The following is a 12,500-nucleotide window of genomic DNA, read 5'->3' on the forward strand; positions in this document are numbered from 1 at the left end:
GAGGCAGACGCGTCCGACGTCGCCATTGGAGCTGTCCTCTCTCAAAGGCAAGACAGTACGGGATATCTGCACCCTATCGCCTTCATGTCCAGGAAATTAAACGAGGCTGAAACCCACTACGCCATAGCAGAAAAGGAACTCTTGGCCATTCGCGACGCATTCAGGGAATGGAGACATCTGCTGTTGGGGGCCGTACATCAGGTCACAGTTTATACCGACCATCGGAATTTACAGTTTATGCGGTCTGCTAGAAACCTCACGCCCCGACAGTTGAGATGGATGCAGTTCTTTGCAGAATATCATTTTCTGGTGACCTTTCGTCCAGGGAGAGACAACAAGAAGGCAGACGCCTTGACCAGGCAAGACACTGCTCCGATGAGAGAAACGCCCCCAGAAGTATCCATCATCGAACCCAGCAAAGTCATCTGTGCTACACACTCCGAGTCCTTCCTTCAGAGAGTACGGCTAGACCTGAGATCCCGGGTCTGGAAGAGTTGGTTGCAAGCGCATCCTGAATGGCAAACGAAAGAAGGAATCGCGCTGAAGGGCAAACAACTCCTTGTTCCTGCTGTTTCGTTAAGGAAACTCGTGTTTGGGTGGTGCCATACTGTTCCTAGCGCCGGACATCAGGGAGAAGACAAAACGCTGGATCGGGTGTTGTGCCAGTTCTGGTGGCCTGAGGTGCGGAGAGATGTGAAAACGTGGGTAAAAGAATGCACGGTCTGTGTGCAAGCAAAGACGGACCATCAACGGAAAGCGGGCCTGCTACAAATCATGCCTACCCCAGAGGAGCCGTGGGAGAGAATCTCCATAGACTTCATCGTGGGGTTGCCAGAAAGCCAGGGAAACACGGCCATAATAGTAGTCGTTGACTATCTCACCAAAATGGGTCATTTTCTGCCATGTAAAAAAGTACCTACGGCTGGCCAGCTGGCCAATATGTCGTTGCAACACGTGGTGAGGATTCACGGAATTCCCCGGGCTATCGTGTCAGACAGAGGGGCACAATTCACAGCGAAATTCTGGAAAACATGGTGTGAGGCTCTCCAAATCGATACCACACTGTCTACGAGCTTTCACCCACAAACCGACGGACAAACCGAAAGACTCAATCAAACTTTGAAACAGTACCTACGTTGTTATGTAAACTACAACACAGAGGCATGGGTGGAGTGGCTGTGGGTGGCGGAAGTCGCTTATAATAGTGCTAAACATACATCCACTGCTTACTCTCCCTTTTTCTGTACGTACGGGTTTCACCCGAGGTTCAACCCTGTGGTCTTGCCTAAACAAGTAGGGAAACTTCCCGATCTCAAACAAAGGTTGCAGAGCATGCGCAAGGTGATAAGGAATACAAGAGCAAATTTACAGAGAGCCAAGAACAGGTACAAAAAACAAGCAGATAGACACCGCAGAGCAGGTCCTGGGTACAAGGTGGGGGATTGGGTCTGGTTGTCATCTAGAAACATAAGATTTAAGCGCACCAGCTCATTTGGTCCCAAGTACATAGGTCCTTATAGAGTGTCCAAACTAGTGAACCCTGTGGCGGTCCGGCTGAAGCTACCGGGACACATGAGAATACACCCTGTCTTCCATGTCTCTCTGTTGAAACCCCTCTATGGAGCTGGGCCGGTCAGGCCCGCACCTGTGGCAGTACAAGGCGAGGTAGAATACGAGGTAGAGAGCATCAGGGATGCCAAATTGGTGAGAGGCAGGGTGTGGTACCTAGTGTCCTGGAAAGGATACGGTCAGGAGGAGGACTCTTGGGAGCCGGGGGAGGGGGTGCATGCCCCTAAACTCGTGGCTAGGTTTCATAGACTGCATCCGGGGAAACCCTCTAGGTCAGCTAGCGTCATCGGAAGAGGGAAATGTACTGTCACGAACGCACTTCGAGTGCGCCAAGAAGTTTCCGCTAGCCGTGCCGAGGGAAAGTAATGAAGACAGCGCACGCGCAATGCGGGGTCAACCACCGAGAGCTTCCCGGAAGACTACAATACCCGTGAAGCTTAGCGCGCGAGTCGAGCTAGGACCACAGGCGGAATCAATCAGGACGGCAAACAATCACATGGCTATAAATAGGCAGAGGACGCTGGTAGCGCTGCCGATAATTGTTTCCAGATTCGAGGGTCCACAGCGGGAAATGCTTTGAGCCAGCCAGAGTTCCGGAGGAGAGCGCATTGGTCCGGAGGTTCCGGAAGCGGCTTCTGTTTTCTTGCTCCACCGAAGATACAGGTAACGGGCGGAAGGTATTCTACTCTGTTATCGAATACACACGTTTGCGTATTCATGCAGAGGAGGAGTGCGCACGTAGTGGCGCTTGGGCAGTTCAGCCCTCTGTTGGAGGAGACCGGCCGGTCTCGTGCAGAGAGGTTCTAACGCCTGCATTCTCCTCTGTTGGAGGAGTCGCCTTTTCCGGTGTACTCGTGCAGAGGAGGAAAGCGCACTTAGAGGCGCTGGGGAGGTGCTACTCTCTGTTGGAGGAGACAGTCAGTCTCGTGCAGGGAGGGTAACCCTCCTTATACCGTGCCCCGTTCAATCTCATTGTTTTCTGTTATAACCTTCAGTGTGCTAAGATATTATTTAACACTGAACATTCTTATGAGTTTTGGCATTACTTTCTTTCCTGGGGTGTACTTTGCAGTGAATCCTGAGTATCAAGGGTTACGTCTTTTCATTTCGAGACAGGGTGCGTTGCCCAGAGGGCATTGAACACAAGTCTCTTTCGTGGGGAGTCTGCACAAATATAAAACTTACCAACGATATTGAACTCATGGATGTGAATCTATCTAAGGTATAAAAGAACGGATTATTGTTTGAAAGAGACCAGGAAACCTATCAGGTAAAAGCTGAAGTTAGTCTCTGTCCAGGTCTGGTTAGAGTAGATGATAGATACAGGGGTGATCTCTTGTTATCTGCTTTTGTCTCCTTTGCAGGTCCACACCCCAGAAGTCCCCCGCCTGGTTCCTGTTTTTTCCCCCGCTCACTCGCGCCCAAAAGTCTGTGCTGCTTGCAAACCGGACTTGGGTCGAGTGAGAGGTGGGCCCCCATATAGCATCACACAACCCTGAGGGAAGGAGAACGGCAGGCTACGACATTCCCAAAGGCCTCTTGGGCATAATCCTCCCTTCTGCAGTCCATGAAATCATCTTTCAGGGTACGTATGAATAGCTTCTGGCAGTAAGGGCAAGAGTCAGGAAGGTGGGACTGGACAGGCAGACAATGCAGACTGCATGAGGGTCAGTCTGGGCTGACCTCTTCTTACAGGAAGGACACTTCACTAAGAGTGAAGACATTTTTGACAAAAAAGAATAAAACATTTTGTCAAAGAGGATGTCAGCACAGCAGATAAAGGCTACTTACACGTGAAAATGTTGTGAAAAATGTTTGGAAAGATGTTTGACAATTGTAGTAAAAAAAAAGGAGAGCTCAGTGCTCCAGGACCCTGATAGGAGATGGAAAACAAATTGACCTGCCACCTGCGGGCATGATGGGATGCAGGGGGTACTGTTAGATTCTTAAAGGCACAGTGCCAGTTTTATACTTACTCTTTTAAATACAGCCTATTGGTTAACATTGTCTCATATTCCCTTTCCTTTTAAATTAAGGTTTGTGGAAGGCTTTCTATGGTCAGTTTTTCATTAATAACATGAATAGTATTGAGTTATGTGGTTTTAAAAGTAAAGCAAATGTAATCTGGCCATTTCTATCCTCTCCAAAGGCTGGCAATATCTATCTATCTATCTATCTATCTATCTATCTATCTATCTATCTATCCATCTATCTATCCATCTATCTATCTATCTATCTATCCATCTATCCATCTATCTATATATGTATTAGGTTACTTACTTAGTAAGCATCTGTTCTTGTCATGTAGAGCTGTAGATTCACATGCTTTGCATACTCCTGCCATCTAGTGTTGGGTCCAGATGTTTGCATGTTGTCTTTCTTCGAAGAAGTCTTTCCAGTCACGAGGTAAGGTGACTCCTCCTTTCAGGTGATAGCGCGCATGGGCATCGACTCCATTGTTAGATTGTTTTCCCACAAGCCGGTGAGAATGGAGAAAGTGAGTGTAGTAAAGAGATGTCCATGCGTAGATAATGTAAGTACTGAGAACTGCAACAACTACAGGTGTCCAGGGAGGAGGGTGGGTGCATGTGAAGCTACAGCTCTAAATGCCAAGAACAGATGCTGAATGGGTAAGTAACAATCCATTTGAGGCATGTGTGCTGTAGATACACATGCTTTGTATAGACTATATAGTAGTATTCTCCCAAAGCGTGGCTAACCAGTAGATGTTGCAGCTGTTTGGAAAAGTGTTTTTACCACTGCCTGCCCTACATTGGCTTGTTGGCATGCTAGTACAGCCACACAATAGTGTTTGGTAAATATTGTGGTGGAGACCATGTAGCTACTTTACAAATGTCAGCTATTGGAGTGTTACCTAAAAAAGGCCATAGATGCCCCTATGTTGCGAGTGGAATGAGCTCTTGGGGTATAGATCAAGTTATTTTAGTGATTGCGTAGCAAGTTTGAATGCACTTTTAACAATCCATCTTGAAATGCCAGATTTAGAAATGCGATTGCCTTTATGAAGTGGTGTAAATGAAACAAACAGTTGCTTTGTTTTACAAAAATCTTTTGTTCTTTCAACATAATACAATAAAGCTCTTTTGACATCAAGTGTGTGATGAGCTCGTTCTGCTACTGAATCAGGTCGAGGAAAGAACACAGGTAACTTAACTGATTGGTTGATATGGAAAGCAGAAACCACTTTAGGAAGGAATCTGGGATTGCTGTGAAGAACTACCCTATCTTTATGGAGCTGAAAGGAGGATTCTTCAAAGATTAATGAATGTAGCTCACCAACTCTTCTTAATGAAGTGATTGCAATTTGAAATGCAAATTTCCATGAGAGAAACTGTAAAGGACACTTGTGTAGAGGTTCAAAGGGTGGACCCATGAGTCTTGTGAGTATAACATTAAGATTCCATACCGGTGCCGGTGGAATTTTTGGTGGTATAACTCTCCTTAAACCCTCCATAACGGCTTTGATGACAGGAACTTTGAAAAAGGCAAATGCGGTCTATTTTGCAAATACGCAGCTACTGCTGCAAGGTGCAACCCAATAGATGTAAGCTAGCCCACATTGCTGTAGGTTCAGAAGGTAACAGACAATGTTCTCAACAGAAGCATATAGAGGTAGAATGTTGTTGTTATTGCAGTAAAGAACAAGTTACTTACCTTCGGTGACGCTTTTTCTGGTAGATACAGTATCTGCCTGTGGATTCCTCACCTTGTGAATATCCCCTTGCGTCAGCAACATTCGGAAATTCTTTTTGTAGCTTCGCGCCGACGTGGACGACGTCACAGAGGCACGGCATCGCGCGCGACTCCGCTGACATCACCGACACCATAATAGGCCCACGCAGGCGTGATGACATCAGTTCTGCCCTTTTTTCCGTGCCTTCGAGGCACACGGACGGACAATAGTAGATATATACACAGTATACAATAGTCAAGATAACACACACAGTGTAAAGACAATGCAGTAATTCAAGTAGAATAAAACACTACTTTTGAGAATAGCATATACACATTAAAACTTTGCCATTATCTAAGGTATAGAAGAGTGGACAACGGGGAGGCGGGTGGGCATGTGAGGAATCCACAGGCAGATACTGTATCTACCAGAAAAAGCGTTACCGTAGGTAAGTAACTTGTTCTTCTGATAGATACATCTGCCAGTGGATTCCTCACCTTGTGAATAGAGTCCCACAGCAGTCCCTACTCCCGGAGGAGGGTGTCCACTCTCCTATACCAGAAAATCCTGGAGGACAGAACGCGCAAAGTGGCCGTCCCTCCTGACCTCGGAATCCAAGCAGTAATGCTTCGCGAAAGTGTGGAGGGAGGCCCAAGTTGCCGCTCTACAAATGTCCTCTTCAGGCACACCCCTAGACAAAGCAGATGTTGAAGACTTTGCCCTAGTAGAATGAGCCCTAATACCCTCTGGAGGTTCCTTACCTGCCAGGGAGTAGCAGATCTTGATGCATAGAATGATCCATCTTGAAAGTGTGCGCTTGTGCACAGCTTTTCCTTTCTTGCAGCCAGCAAATCCAACAAACAGCTGGTCATCCACCCTGAACTCTCTTGTTCTGTCCAGGTAGAAGCTCCCCGCCCTCTTTGGGTCCAAGCGGTGAAGTCTATCCTCCTCCTTGGAAGGGTGAGGGGGAGGATAGAAGGTAGGAAGGGTAATGGACTGCCCCAGATGGAAGGGAGTTACCACCTTAGGCAGAAAAGCAGCCCTGGTCCTAAGAACCATTCGTTCAGCTTGAATGGTCAAGAATGGGGGCTTCGAACTAAGAGCTTGAAGCTCACTTACCCTCCTTGCCGAGATAATAGCAACCAGGAAGACCGTCTTAAAAGACAAAAGTCTCAAGGGACACTTGTGCAAAGGTTCGAAAGGAGAACCCATCAGGGAAGTAAGCACCAGATTTAAGTCCCATTGAGGCACAATAAAGGGAGTAGGAGGAAATGTATTTGTAAGGCCCTTCAAAAATCTTAAAACCACAGGAGATTTAAACAATGACAGCTGATCCGGCAAACAGAGAGATGCCGACAGAGCCGAAAGATAACCCTTGACTGTGGCAACAACAAACCCTTGCTGCGCCAACGAAAGAGCAAACTGCAGAATATCAGACAAACGTGCCTTCAAAGGGTCCACAGATTTCTCTCCACACCAAGTGACAAATTTAGGCATCTGTACGAATAGATTGATTTGGTGGAGTCACGCCTGGCCGAAAGAATGACATCCACCACATCATGTGGGAGAGAAAAGGAATTCAGGTTGCCCCGTTCAATCTCCAGGCATGAAGGTGTAAGGTCTGGAGATGGGGGTGTAGAACCTGCCCCTCCATCAGAGAGGAGATCTGCCCTGAAAGGGAGATGGAGCGGCGGGCACGAGGAAAGGTGGAGACGATCTGTGTACCACACCCTTCTTGGCCAATCCGGGGAGACCAATATGACTTGTAAATGTAATGTAAATGTACACGTATTTATATAGCGCAAATCACCGACCCGGTATCTAAGCGCTTGCTTAGGGAACCCGTCCTGGTATTCCCCTGTGAGATACCCCGGCAGGGTATCCACGAGGTGAAAGCCAGGCATCCCGCCGCGAGGGGCCGTAGTGGAGATTAAGCAAGCTATTGCCCAGAGTCGCAGAGTGTGACCCCGTGAGTTGAGTAGGCACCGGAGCGAGAATTGTCGAGTCCGTGGAATTTTTTGAGCCCGAGACCCGCCGAGGCGGGGAATCGAACCCTGGTCCACAGCCGATCTCAGCTTCCGGGTCTGCCGCCTCTAACCACTGAGCCACGCTTCTCACTTGGACTTGGGCCCGGTCCTGGCGAATCTTCCTCAGAACTCGAGGAATCAAGGGTATGGGAGGAAACGCGTAAAGGATTCTTGAGTCCCAACTCAACTGAAACGCATCCCCCAAAGCTCCCTGCATCGGATACTGGAGACTGCAGAGCGACGGGCAGTGAGCATTCTCGCGAGTGGCAAACAAGTCCACCTGATGAGTTCCCCACGTCCGAAAGACGTGACGAGCCACCTCCGGATGGAGCCTCCACTCGTGGTCGGCTGAGAAATGCCGACTGAGACTGTCTGCACGAACGTTCAGAACTCCGGCCAGATGATTTGCCATCAGACAAATCTGATGGTCCTGAACCCAGGACCAGAGACCCAGAGCCTCTCTGCAGAGACACTGCGACCCTACCCCTCCCTGTTTGTTGACATACCACATCGCGGTGGTGTTGTCCATCAGGACTTGAACCGACCGACCGCGAAGGGAAGGGAGGAAGGCCTTGTGCAAGTCGAGCGACACCATCCAGTCTTCTTCCAGCAGCGCTTGAAGAACCTGCGCAAGGGTGAGCATCTTGAACTTCTCTTGTTTCAGATAAAGATTCAAGATCCTGAGATCCAGGATTGGACGACGTCTGCCATCCTTCTTGGGAATCAGGAAATACCGGGAGTAGCATCCCTGACCCCATTCCTGCTCTGGAACCACCTCTATCGCACCCTTTATTAATAGTGTCTGCACTTCCTCCTGCAGAAGTAAGAGGTGTTCCTCCATGCAAAAACCTTAGCAAGGAGGGTAATTGGGAGGAAATTCCCGAAAGGGAAGAGGATACCCATTTTCTACGAGATTGAGCACCCAAAGATCTGATGTAACCGATTCCCAATCCCGTAGAAAGTGAGTAAGCCGACCCCCCACCGGACCCGCATGATCCTGAATGGCGGATCTAGGGCTGCTTTTCTGAGGCTGGGGGGTTGGAAGAGGTGGAGGAGGAGGAGGCCTGACGACCTCTAGGGCGAGCTCTCTGCTTACCCCTGTACGACTTGTACAAGAGATTCTGCTGCTGCTGCTGACCTTGCCGATAGGAGCGAAAGGAAGAGCGTCCGAATCCTCTGAACCTTCTGGTAGAAGAACCCCTGGTCTGAAGCCCTAAAGATTTTGCAGTAGCCCTACTGTCCTTAAATCTTTCTAAGGCTGTATCAGCTTTTTTACCAAAGAGTCCAGCTCCATCAAACGGCAGATCGAACAAAGCAGCCTAAACATCCGCTGAAAAATCTGAAGATTTCAGCCAAGCTGATCTTCTTGAGGCAACCACAGTACCCATGATGCAAGCCACCGAATCCGCAGTGTCCAGCCCACTTTGTATCACCTGACGAGCTGCTGCCTGTGTATCCGTTAACACTTCTTCAAAATCCTTCCTGCTGTCATCAGGGATCTTAGGTGCCAGAAGACGCAGTGAATCCATGAGGGCATGTACATATCTCCCCATAAGGCAAGTGGCATTGGTTGACTTTAATGCCATACTCGCAGAAGAAAAGGTCTTTTTAGCAACCTGATCTTGTTTCTTTGCATCCTTATCCCCAGGCACTTGAGGAAAAGAACTTACAGACTTTTTGGAACAGACCGCCTGGATTACTAAACTTTCAGGTGATGGATGAGAAGTCAGAAAAGCAGGGTCCTCAGGAGCGACCCTGTACCTTCTTGCCACACTCCTGGAAACTGCCGGTGCTGTAAGTGGCTTTTTCCAAACTTCCATAATAGGCTCCGTTAGAGCTTCATTAAAGGGGAGTAACGGTTCCACCACAGAACTGGGTGAATGCAGAACCTCAGTTAGTAGATTGGACTTAAATTCTACTGTAGGTAGAGACAAATTCAAAAGTTCCTCATAACCATGTGATAAGGCTGGACGTCTTCCGAAGGGGCATCAGACACAGAAGGTAACTCCTACTCGGGAGAAAACTCCAGGCCACTAGCCTCCGTCAGTTTTTCAAAACAGTCATCCTCAAGCTCACCTTCTTCCATTTCAGCTTGAGCTTCTGTATACCTCTGCTCTTCTATGAGGCGCTGAGCCTCTCTCCTGGACCTTTCCTTCACACGCCACGCCGTCGGATCCACCAACGACTCCGACAGAGCCGGAACCGACGTCGGTATCGCATCTGATGGCAAATTGACTTGGTCTCGAGGTCGACTCGGAGCAGACGACGTCGGTATCGGCGTCGACGACCTCGGCGGAGCCGGGTATTGCCACGGCGGTGTCTGAGCCGGCATGAATGGCAAAAAAGGTGCCGGAGCATAGGAGTGCGGAACCCCTAAGTTGAAGGCTAATGGACCCATGGGACCCGAAGGCGCACCAGAGGGGTACCATGCCCTTGAAAATACACCATACAAAGCGTTAAAAAATGCTGATGGGTCTTGGCCAGGGGCCGGAAATGGTGGCTGAAGACCCTCGGGCTGACCTAGAGGTGGTTCCGAATTCGGTTCTTCCACAGGCGCAGAATTCTCACCCATCGGAACTTCCTCCTCATCCTCACGGGCCGGGGACGGCGCCGGAGATTGTACCGAAGACAGAGCCAGAACCTGCGACTCCGAAGGCGAAGCCTCACCTTCCAGATCCAAGTCCTCCTCCGGAGGAACCACCTTCGAACGTACCTTCTTGGGTGACTTCGACCTCGAGTCAGAGTCCCTACCGGAGTGACGTCAGGACTCATGTCTTCTTTTCTTATGCTTCTTCCTTGAATTCGAAGCATGATCTGATGATGACTTCGAAGATGACTCCTCTCGAGGCCTTGATCTCGACCTCGCCCTTCTCGAACGAGACCTCGAAGACTTTTTTCCTTTGTCACCTCTCAGCTTCGCCACCAGAAGTTTGGTCTCCCTCTCTCGCAGAGCCTTTGGGTTCATCTTCCGACATGAAGAGCATTCATCAACATCATGATCAGAACTTAGACACCAGATGCAATCTTCGTGTGGGTCTGTGATCGACATCATTTTCCCACACTCTCTGCTAGGCTTGAAGCCGGTCTTCTTTGTCGACATCGTAGAGGAAACAAAGAAACAGAAATATGAAGAAAATAGCAACAAAGTTACTAAGAGGCTACAGAGATTCCCCGCAACTGTTCGCGTCGACGACGCGGAAAAAAAGGAACTGACGCCAGCGTGGGCCTATTGTAGTGTCAGTGACGTCAGCGGAGTCGCGTGCGATGCCGTGCCTCTATGATGTCGTCCACGTCCACGCGAAGCTACAAAAAGAATTTCCGAATGTTGCTGACGCAGGGGGATATTCACAAGGTGAGGAATCCACTGGCAGATGTATCTATCAGAAATTGGTTTTGGAGGCTCCGGAACACTGTCCTTAGCTTTCGGCGTCAAAATCAATTTGTCTTTGGTAGTGGAATGTTTTGGCTCTGAAGCGTGTTTGTGTTTGGAAGCAGAGGGTTTTGGCTCCGAACCAGATTTGTCCTTTGAGCCTGATGATTTCGGATCCAAAAGTTATTTCTTGTCCCGAGCCGGAGGGTTGACGTGTTTGTTTTGGTGCCGAGCCGAGAGGCGGGGTGTCTGAAACATTGTCTCGGTGCCGACCCTGGCCAGAAGGCAGGGATGGTGCCATGGCCTTATGAATTTTGGAAGAGGATGTAGGGGGGCAAGGGTTCTTCGGTGCTCACGGCACTCTGTCCTGGAGGCACATACTCTGACTCCAGATCGAGCTCGGAATAGGATTCTGGAATGGAGAGGGCCTCTTCTGCGGTGGACGCTTTGATCTCTTCTTGGTCGGATTCTTCCATGAAGATATCCGGAGTGTTTTGGATCTTTTGGTGTTGCTCGTCGTCAATGTCGAGCCTGACGATCGCGTAGAGCACAGCTTTCCAAACTTTTCATGTTGGTGACACACATTCTGGACATGCATCATTTCGCGACACGGTAAAGCAGTGTAGCGAGCGTAGCGAGAGAGCTCGATGCACCTAAGGAGGTTCGGGGAAGTTCTCAAAGTACAGATTTTACAGGTGAGGTACAGTCTAGTAAGGACTAAATCAGGTTACCCTTTTGCAAATGCTTGTTTCTAAAGCTAACATTTCAGTTAAAAAGCACCAGCCTCCAAGATCAGCACAGACTACTAGCTGTGCCTCTTACTCGTTTCCAAATATTTTATTTGCATTTTATAAACGAGAACCAAAAGTCTAGTACAGAAAATTTTAACAAGTACTGCAGAGGTGAATGGCCAGCAAAAATAGCACAGGCTGCTGAAATGAGACCCCCTGTACTGGGGTGAATGTATGACATTGTTCTGCATTCTGTCCATCACCTGTTGTTTTTGCATTTGTCACCCAGAGTAGGACGGGTATGCTCAGACGTGAGTGCCGTGCTCTCCATGCCACTGGAATCAAGCTATCCAGGCTGATGAGGGCTGAAAGCCCGAAACCGGTCCTTGGATGCTTGTTTCCAGTCCAGGGAGGACCTGGCTTGGCAGTTCGGGCTGGACTGTTATTGTTAACTTTGGTTTCTATAGCGCCATCTCACCAACAGGTCTCAGGGCGCTCACGACCAAAGGAACAATACAGCTCTTTAACAGATCGATGGATCAGTAGCATGTATAGGTTAATGTACACCCAAAGCCTCTCTAAATAACAATGTTTTTAATAATGTCCTGAAACGTAGGAGGTTACCTTCTTTACGAAGGGGCTCAGGTAATTTGTTCCAGATTTGAGGAACTAAAACTGAGAAGGATCTCCCACCCTTCGTTGCCAATTTAAACCGTGGGCAAACTAGCAGCTGAGCGTTAGATGACCTCAACCTTCGTTCCGGTTTGTAAATCTCCAGTCGTTCCTTAATATAGGCAGGTGCTCGGCCATAAATCGCCTTATGGGCTGTACAGAGGCTTTTAAACTCTGCCCTTTGCCTAATAGGAAGCCAATGGAGGCTCTGCAACAAGGGAGAGGCGTGGGACCTTCCCATGGGGCACAGGGTCAAGACTGATTTGCATATGGCTGGGTTCAAACTGGAATGGCATGGTGAGCAAAAAAAAAAAAATGGATTTAGGCCCAGATCTCTGTACTGGGGTAATTGTATGACATTGTTCTGCATTCTGTCCTTCACCTGTTGTTTTTGCATTTGTCACCCCGAGTGGGACGGGTATGCTCAGACGTGAGTC

The sequence above is a fragment of the Lissotriton helveticus genome, chromosome 9, assembly GCF_964261635.1.
Source record: "Lissotriton helveticus chromosome 9, aLisHel1.1, whole genome shotgun sequence".
Taxonomy (NCBI): domain Eukaryota; kingdom Metazoa; phylum Chordata; class Amphibia; order Caudata; family Salamandridae; genus Lissotriton; species Lissotriton helveticus.